This window comes from Ambystoma mexicanum, chromosome 6p (assembly GCF_040938575.1).
Source record: "Ambystoma mexicanum isolate Mex_15411 chromosome 6p, UKY_AmexF1_1, whole genome shotgun sequence".
Lineage (NCBI taxonomy): Eukaryota > Metazoa > Chordata > Amphibia > Caudata > Ambystomatidae > Ambystoma > Ambystoma mexicanum.
In genome coordinates this window covers 339,735,306-339,745,285 of record NC_090935.1, presented here as the reverse complement: position 1 = coordinate 339,745,285, position 9,980 = coordinate 339,735,306, and the positions used below count along the sequence as shown (strand labels likewise).

The following is a 9,980-nucleotide window of genomic DNA, read 5'->3' as shown; positions in this document are numbered from 1 at the left end:
GGCTCTAGGGAGGCCTGATCCTGATTAAATGTTCTCATTCAGCAATGATAAGCAGTAACCCACATGGATTGCACATTTCACCTTGAACAACCACCAACTCTGTTATGTAATGCTGTGCTTCCCTCAATTCCAAATCACACCTCTTTTCCTAGCAATGACTTGTATTATTACCCCCACCCCTTCTGAACAGCAGCCCACTGTTTCATAAAGCTAGGGACGCACTTCACAAAGACCACAACTAAAAATCAAACTAAACAAACAGACGAAAATAAGAAGATGCAGCTACTCAATGGTGACCTTTTCGTATGTTGGCAGCTACTGGCCTGGTCTCAGGTGATGCATCAAGCATTCAAATCAAATGATGGGTACTCATTTCATACGCCAGCTTAGGCATTCACCTCATTTTTTTATTTTATTTGATTATTGTTCATTTATATAGCACTTATACACAGGTGAAGAGCTTCAAAGCGCTTAAAGGGAATAAAGTAATTATTCTTAGGCCTTGAAGATTCCAAATGATCTAAACAGAACAAACTATCATACTAGTCCTGATGACATTTCTCCTAGTGCAAGTGCAAGAATGGTACAGTTGAGACCATACTCAGGGTGGGGGACGGAGAACGGTGAGGGGGGAGACAGGACAGACACAATAACTGGTCCTAGCACATTTATGTCATGCATACATACTCACGGAGGTGTAGAGACCGGGGTGGGAGAGTGAGGGGGGACAAAGAATCGGGTCCTGCATGGCCCTGGGTTAAGTGCAAAGAGGTTGCCCTGCTGAAGGCGCATAAGCTGAAAGGGCAGTAATGTTGAACAAAGTGCAGCTGGCCTGAGGCAAGTGCAAAAGACTGGCAGGGGAGCCTGAGACCTATCAGCTCTAGATGTGAACCAGGCAAACAGTCAGCAAAATAAACTGAACAGAGTTAGAGAGGACGGTTGAAAGAAAAGAAGGGAGGTTAGCAGGAGAGAGGGAGAGAGAAGGAGGAAGAGAAAAGGAAGGTCTTGAGGAGTTTCCGGAACTTAAAGTGCTCCAGCTCAAGATGGAGAGAGGCATGTTATCAAATATCATGACATCTAATGTCAGGTTCTCACATCATATGGCAGGTATTGAAATTAATTGCCAGGTTCTTACGACATGACAGATATTTTCATCAAATGCCAAGGTAATTTTATATTTTATCGTATATATTTGCTTTAGATATGAAAGTGCTGTGCACACTGTGCCAAAGACACAACCGCAGGCAAGCATTTCCATTTATGTATACAATAATAGAGCATTGAAATGTGGATGTAACATGGACAAGGTGGTTCAGAGGGTATTTGAAAACATTGAATGGGAACAATACGGACAAGCAGGTCAATGCAATACAACTCATAGTAATTCACAATTATCTTCATGCGGAAACTAGGAAGAAGTTCCCGGACAAGGGATGATGCTACTGAATGTATCGGGTGCTGCTAGATACAGCTACATTGAAATAAGGTGGTGCTTCTTCACAATCTTGAAGCACTGTGCGGTGCTAGTATTCTTAACTTCAGGGCCTAGGGTGACCCAGTGGTAAAACCCCAGAAGAGTAAAGAGGTGGTTGAGGAAGGCAGCTGCAGGCAGGTGAGGAAGCGAGGCGGTGAGCAGGACTTGAGGTAGCAGAGTGCAAGGCAGAGCATTTCTAGAGATAGATTTAGCAAGATTGGGGGTTCAAGTCTACGGATAAATGTGGAAATCTACAGAAGCGATTTGGAGAGGAATTAGTGTTGCATGAAGAGCCACCCTACATTGAGGAAGTGAGCAGAGCCGATGATGAAGATGGGAGGTTGAAAACAGTATGGGCGACAAAGTTTGGTATTTTCTTGAGGAAGTAAACAATAGAAATGAAAGTTTCATAAAACGGATGGAGTAGTAGTCCAGCCTGTAGAGAACAAGAGTTGTGATTAGTGTTTTTGAAGAACGATAGATAAGATAAGGCTGGATTCGCAGATGTGCGGTTAGCTAAGCATGGGGCCTTGGAGTTCCAAGGTACTATTTTAGAGAAACCCTATGTTGCATTCTTTGAGGGATGGGGTGAGGAGGGAAGCAATAGGGGGTTGCATGGAAAGGATATAGGAGAAGGAAGAAGGGGTGAGACATTGAAAGTTGGAAGACAGATCACTTTTGTTTTAGAACAAACAGTGCACCAGAGAGCAGAGTGCTTCCACTGCAGGATGGAGGAGATGCAGCTGGAGATGCAGGAGTATAATTCAGAGGTGGGAGGAAAGAAAAATAAGATTTGTTTGTCGATAACAAATAAGCAATTGGAGACTACAAAGGGGAAGATCTGTTGCCAAGAAGTGCAGCGTGTGACGGGGAGATGGCCAATGTTTAATGCCTTCTATTACCATGAACCTCTCAGGCACTCACAGCATATGGTAGTTACTGCCATAAAATGTCCAAGCACCAATATCACATATAGGTGTGTGCTATAAAAAGCCAGGTACTCCCATGACGTTCCCAGTGTTACCATCTAAATCCAGGTAAGTCTTTTTACAGCTATTTTCTGAAAATGTCAGATAGTTACATCAAGGGCTAGTTAGTGCTCTCAATGGCAGGCACCCACAATATATGTCAGCTAGTTCCATAATACAAAAGTTACTCATATCACAGGTTATGAATTGCCATCAAGGACCACGAAGTACCCACATCATGTGCCAACTACAGCATCTTCGAGTGACTTTGTCCATATCATTATATTGGCTCAGTAAGCAATTTGAATGCTTCCATTCAGTTCTCATAAAGATGGCAACCTTGATTGGCTTTGTCCCGGATATATGTAGTGCCCTTCGTCAGGGTGGCAGCCATCCCAATCCCAAATACATTGCAATCTGAAAACAAAATAAAGCCTCCCGCCCTTTCTGAATCACAATCCTGTATTGCTGCGGTCCTTCACAAATGAAAAGAGACAGCTTGCGAAGATAAGAGTACAAGCTAATTAGCAAGATATGGGCTGTACCGCATTCTTTTTTTTCACCATGCAGATACTTAATCAAACAGGCAGGTGCTATTCCTAATGAAACGAAAAATAATCAAACATAACTTAGAAATAATATAAAACTGGTATATATGCACACAGAGATTAATTTGTAAAAGAATAAGTGCCAGGGCCCACGTTTTCTACTAGCGTGACTGGGATTGGCAGCTCCTACCCAAGGTCGCTCCCAACATAGGCAACATATGTGAGGTTAAAAGCTGCACCTCCCACCAGGCTTTTGGGGGTGGTGGATGCACTGACTATGGCAGATGTGTGACTTCGAATTGTAAGTGATTTCAATTTGGCACACACCCAAGTCTCTCTCAGCATGTAGTGCACAAATGAAACCCTTATTTATTTGTACCTATAAATTCAATATTCGGAACGATATACCACACATATCACACCCTTCTCCTGAGACCCCCCCCACCCTCAGTCACACTGAACCAGGAATCAGGCTAGTTATCAAAGGTAAATATTTATTTATGTATTCAGAATTTAAATCACAATATATTTTAATAGGTAACGAGAATCACCAATGGGATGACTGAACACCGAATAATATCTTTAATGCACTAGGAATCATGTAATGAGCATAAAAACAAATGCAGCAAAGAAAATAATACTTTTGGGTTGGTTTTGAACAGATAGCACTTATGGTTAGGGTTCCCCCTGCAACACCCCTCAACCCACCAATATGCAATTTAACTAGATGTGAGGAGAGAGCAGGTTCTCAGGAATAACACAGATGAAACAGAATATCATTCCCACCTTCCCCCTTTAGACACAAGAGAAAAACGTAATTGACTTTTCACTGTCAGAATGGCTTTGCAATTGGCTGAGCGAAAACACCAAATGTGGTCAAAAATACGTAAATTATTATACATTTCTACGGGAGCCGCTTTGGACAGATTCAAGCAAACAACAGCAATGATTTAATCAAAAGGAAACAGTTGGAATCTCAAAGTCAAAGCGGGAAATAATTTACAGCTTTTTGCATTTTTGGTATTTTGGGATTTTTGCAATTGGGCGGGCTAGCAATAATTTTGCAATGCTAGAATCTGGATTCTGCAAAGAAATCTGGATCTCAAAGAATTCTGGAGTCAGCTACAAAATAAAGGGTTCTGGAATAAGGTGCGGCACGGACATCTGGGTGGGTTCTGGAAGCAGGGTGTTCTGGAAGCAGTGTCTCTGGAAGCAGTGTGTGTATGTGTAGTCAAACTCCAATATTTATCCATTACAAATTTTATGGCATGGGCAGAACTTCAAAACACACCCCCATGTCTGTGAGTGGCTACAGGTGTGTGCTTTGTTTTGGTTGGCAGCCTAAACAGAGCTGTTATCTTATGACAGGATTTAGGAACTCACACCTGGATTTTTACCCAAAACATACTTTTGCACAAATGTACATTTCTACCATTATGTACCCTCATAAAATTAAACACATATTTTTCACATTTGATTGTCTACATTTACATTCAATGTCCATCTTTGTGAGAGCTGTATTGCTCATTCTACGGATTTTTATCAGTTTTTCCCATAACACTTTGGATTTATCATATCTAATTTGACACATCTCTGAGCGCTGATCAGTGGATCGTGTACATACAATTTTAAGCTTGCAGCATTAAAAGTTTTGCCACAATCAGTGTTTTAGTGTATCTTTGGTCCCTTGTGTAATAAGAACTCCTACCACATCTTCAACTGTCAAGCATGAGTTCAGATTTATAAGTTTGTACTCACTTTGTCTACTTATTTTGGCTGTCATGTTAAATGTCATAAAGTTCTGAGGCAAAACAAGTAATTTCCATTCAAAATCCAGTCCAGGTTTTTTTTGTCTTGCTTCCAAAGTGAGCAGATGGCCAGTCCTTTGAAGTTCACTGAGAAACCTCCTCCACATCCTGCTCCTCCTTGCAGAGGCCAATTCTCAGCATGTCCTTTGTTCTTTGGTCAGCCCGCAGACAAATGTCTAATCCAGCCCCATTGAGTGGCTTGATGGGATTATGTGTGAACCATTAACAGCCATTAGCCTTCCTGTTCTCAAGGGAGTGTCAACAGAGATGTCAGTTTTCCAAGGCCAGGCCCTGACAGATCAGAGTTCACATGTGGATTGGCTTCAGACTGGATTCGTATACATTAAAATATGTTTAGTTCACATCTGAAATATAAGTACAGTGTATAAAGGATTTAAACATTTTAAAAGGATTAGCCCTTCACCAACATGCTTGAAATAGTGGATTTTCTATTTTTCAGGACAAATAAAATACATTTAAGCTCAGTTTTAAAGCCAATTCCTTTAGGCAGCTGTCGGGCTGTGATGCCTGGATTCCTCTGACTCCCTGACTGCCTGAAGGATCCATGATTTCAACAATTCACTGGGGAAAATAACTGAATTTAGCACCAAAACAGCACTTTGAAGATTGCCATTGATTAGGAAACTGTATTTAGGGGTATTTTCAGATTTTAGCCATTCTGTGGGCTTGTTTCCAGTGACAGATGACAGATGGCAGATGACAGATGACGGCAGCGATGACAGATGACAGCAGTGATTCCTGCTTTTACACCACTATGCCGGTGTATGTGGCAGGGCGTGCATCTCTTTTGATGGGTTATGAACGCTGCGCAATTTTGCAGACTTAGGGCGCACAGGGGTTATTGCTTCCATTCTTGGCAATTTCCTTACCCCATTGGCAAAGGGGTGCAGTGTGGCGCAGTGGTGTGGAAAAAAATACTCCACAGAATGATCAAATCAACATAATATAATTGTGTCCTGATATGAGGCATAGGTTTAAATGCTTCTTTAAACACAGTCATTGTTAGATTTTGCTCTGGTTCTATAAGTGGCAAGTGGACCGAGTTGGGATCCAGCGACAGAAAATAGAGCAAACATGCTTTCCCTCCTATGGTAAATCAATTGACAAGTGCATGCAAAATCATTGCTAAACCGATGAACTTGTCTGTCAAACACTGCAGTAAGATACTCTTAAATAGTTTGGGTCTCAGGACAGGACTCCTTCAATGGGCGTAGCATTGTCCCTGAAATGGTGCTGCTGGCTGGTGACTGCCCTGTTTTTGTCAACCAACCTGGCTGAGCAGTGCTTCTGATTATTACAGTAGCGGATACGCCCCAATGACATGCAGTCTAACTGCAGCAGTGTGCGGCATGGTCAGCATGAGCATCCAGCATTGTCCCCTGCCAAATCGTTGTTCTTTATGAAAATGTATAAGCACCACTGCCATGTGAGAGTGGGTCATGCAGTTCAAAAGCAACAATGATCTGACCCAGGATGCAGAAGCACATGCCAAGTGCATGGTGGTGTTGCTTGCTGTGTGACTGATGGACTGACTGATAATACATTTGACAAAACACAATCAATTATAATCAAACTGAGTCTGAGACAAAAAGTGCCAAGGCTCAGAAATAAGTGCCAGGGCTGAGCCCCGGAAAACACCTGCACAAATTAAGCACTGGATGCACATTGAATCCGGGAATCAATGAATGTATACAGTAAATACTTGGCAAACGCCGTACAAAGCAGTGGCTTCGCTCTCAGATAGTGAATACTTTTCTGCAATGTCGTTTCCGGTCAGGCCTTGGCAGAGAAACATGGGAGGGAAAGACGAATGTGACTGTGTTCTGGCCACTATCAGTCGATATTACAACTTTAGAGGACAAGCCCTCTTTTTTCTTCAAATGGAAACTACCTGGATAATACGCTAGGTGGTCTCATCAAACCATACACAAGTACCTAATACAGTCGTTTTTGTCATGAAATGCTCAGTACAGACATTCTATGCCAGGTATTAAAAAGAAATGCTAGATACTCACATTATATAGTCTACATTGATATTGTATGCTGTTTAACTAACTACATCAGATGCCAATGTGCACGTGCCTAGGCATCAGAAGAAAAAGGGTATACAAAGACATGGACAATTCCTGTTTGGTCCTGTTAGCACTTGAAAAGGGCCCGAATGTCTGCTCCAACTCAGGTAGGTCAGTAGCATGTGCAACACACCACACTCACCCCTTTCCTGCCCCACCCTCACACACACACACACACAAACACCCAGTCCCACCTCTCTTCCATTCACAACCAACCCGTATAACCTCATCCACATCCCGCGCATCACCACCCAAACTCCACCACAAAACACACACAATCTTATGATTATCAGTTCTCATTTTACCGATGGGAGACTGGAGGAGGGCTCCAAATCACCCACAAGAACAACACCTGCATCCATGGAACTCCTCACCTGCAGCTTCCTGCTCACCCATACCCAGACAGCCACTTTCCACCTTGCCTATAGCCCACTCCAAACCAATGAGCTTCTCTTATACAAATCATAGACCTCATTAGCTCTAACACATAGTAAATATGCATTACACATGTAAACCATATACTAGATGAAGTAAAAGGGGTTACCCCTTTCCCAACAATGCCCAAAACGGCCACCAAAAGTCAGAACAGGGTTAAGTTTACAATACCAGAAATGAGTGGTCTCAGGACACAAGGGAATAAAGTGACACACAATAACCAGCAGTTATACATTGAACAACTCTTTCCCTTAGGAAGGAGGGTAAAGTCACTGTTTAACAATACCTAATAAATCAGTGGCACGAGATTAAAGTTCAGTGGAATGCTCCATGGACCCAAAAAGGTCAGTGCTAAAGCCGGTAAAAGCAAGTACCTGCCTAAGTCACTTTCCTGGAGTTTCAGTTGTTCAAAGGTTCCTCATTGGAATGAATACAACATCAAATGGCATAGTGGTTATTGGGAAAAGGCAGACAGGCCTGTGTTCTGCACTGCTGTTGTGGATCAAGTTGCAACCAACACCAGGGGACCCCCTCGAAGGTCTTCAGTTTCATGTTCGAAACCCAGGCGAATAAAAAGGAAAAGAAGGGAAGAAGGGTTTGCTCCAAGGGAAGTCAATGGTAACTCAGTATAGATAGAGACCTGCCGAAGCCCAGTACTAGAAGATGCACCCCTGATGTGAAATTCAATGTATAACCCTGCAGCCCAGGATGCAGGGGTAAGTACTCATGGCACCAGGTTCTGAGAACTTGTCTCAGGAACGGCGAAACAATCTAGTGACTATAAGGATTCTTTTACAGGGCCAGTTACAGGATCGGGTACCCAGGGTCACGCACCACAGTTACGCACTGACCGAGATGACCCAAGAGAAGAATAGGCTGTCCTAGGAGGGTGACCAAGCAACCTGGAGCAGAGAAAATGATGTAGAGGACACTAGGAAGATATAGGAGCCCAACCAAGTCATTCTGAATGAACGAACGAACGAACGAACGAACGAACGAACGAACGAACGAACGAACGAATGAATGAGAAGCCAGCAGGCAGAAATAAGTCCCACTATGGGAGCAGCAACAGTGGAGATAACCGAAGATGTAAAGTCAGAGAGTGTAGGTGGTGCAGTGGTGTTGTGTCACACTTCTGAATGATGGAGGCTTCCTACCTCTAGATCTATGATGACAAAAAAAAAGATGGTTGTAAAACGTTTCAGAAATTGTCCCAACATAGGACATCCAGTCCAGTCAGTGTGTAGGACTGAGAGTAGGATGGATGAGCAAAAAGCCCACAAAGGATATCCAGCAGCCAAAAGAAGAAACTAAAACCTAGGACAAAGGAGGCACGCATCAGCCAGTACAGCCATACCCATGGAAAATCCTACAGAAACTCAGGTATCAAAAAATCAGCATGATTGAGGAATGCATAGGGCCTACGCTAGATATACATATTCACTAATGGCCTAGCCGAAGACTGCCATCCAATCGCACAGAAGACACACAAAGTTGTGGAGGACAGCCGATCAAGCTGGTCTAAAAATTGCCAAAGACAGGTCCACCCATACACTTTGTGTGTTCAGCTATCTGAGGCAGAAGACTAGTCTAAGCCAGTCCAAACCAGTACAGAGGGTGCAGGGCTGGGATCGCATTGAGCCCATGTGGGCGCAACTGCCACTCTAGGCCTGCATCGTGGTTGCCACAAAAAAAAGGAGGGCGCAAAACATGACCATGTGTAGTACCCCAATGACTATCATACTGTTACATTGGGCTACTACTGCAATAAAGTCGGCGGTATCTCTGGTGAAGCCAAAATCCAGCCTACTCCACAACAGCATTGTAGGGTGATACCTCAGGCCCAAAATGGGTGCTTAAAAACCTTGTCCTGAAATCATATGGGCTACCATAGAGCAGTGTAGGAAAACAGTTGCAGTGGCAGGGGGACTTCAGTAGGAGATCATCTCACCACAAAAATAAGCTGACAGTGCCAGAAAAACGGACAGGAAAAAACAAACATTTTAGGGGTTGCATCAAATGAAACCACAGCACCCCCCAGAATGGAATTCTGCCCTAACAATATTGCATACATAAATAAAAAGATTACTGCAAAACATCTTTGCGATCCTTGACCATGTAAAGGAACACACCCATCACTCTCATTCTTCAATTTGGTTATGACACTCCTCAACGACTAGCAATATCCTTGGAACATGTAGTAGGTGCATATTAACTATATATATATATATTTGGGAAAATTTGTTTGTATCAGGGGTGTACCAAACTTTGGCTACGAATAAGTATTCGGCTGAATTCCGGCTGAAAAAAAGCTATTTGGCTCCGGCCGAATAGTTTCTAGCTATTCAACACTTGCCGAATACTTTGACATTCTCATTTGAACACAATGCAACATGAACTCAGAAAGGCAAATATAGACTTCAGTTTGCAAAACTGAATATAATTAGACCAGACAAATTGCTATCACACAGCTGAAAAATATCTTATATTGTAATCTGCTCTTTAGGGCATGCTTTGTTACAGATTCTCAGACAAAAAAGGTGCTCATCTTTTATACTTAGCCTGCAAGAATACAGGAACATCTTTTCTTTTGGTGAATGTTTATATGCAATGTGCACTTTTTTCAGTTGGAAAAAACAAACTGAAAGAAATGT

At 42.7% G+C, this 9,980-nt stretch overlaps 1 long non-coding RNA gene across 1 annotated transcript in view; it reads right to left on the bottom strand.

Annotated features, from left to right (window-relative positions):
* Positions 1–3,464: 3,464 nt before the first annotated feature.
* The window catches only part of LOC138511429 (uncharacterized), a 44,905-nt gene continuing 38,389 nt past the window's right edge, over positions 3,465–9,980 (bottom strand). The window contains exon 3 of the long non-coding RNA XR_011280619.1: positions 3,465–5,163. This is a non-coding gene — a long non-coding RNA (uncharacterized lncRNA). The remainder of the gene's footprint in view (positions 5,164–9,980) is intronic.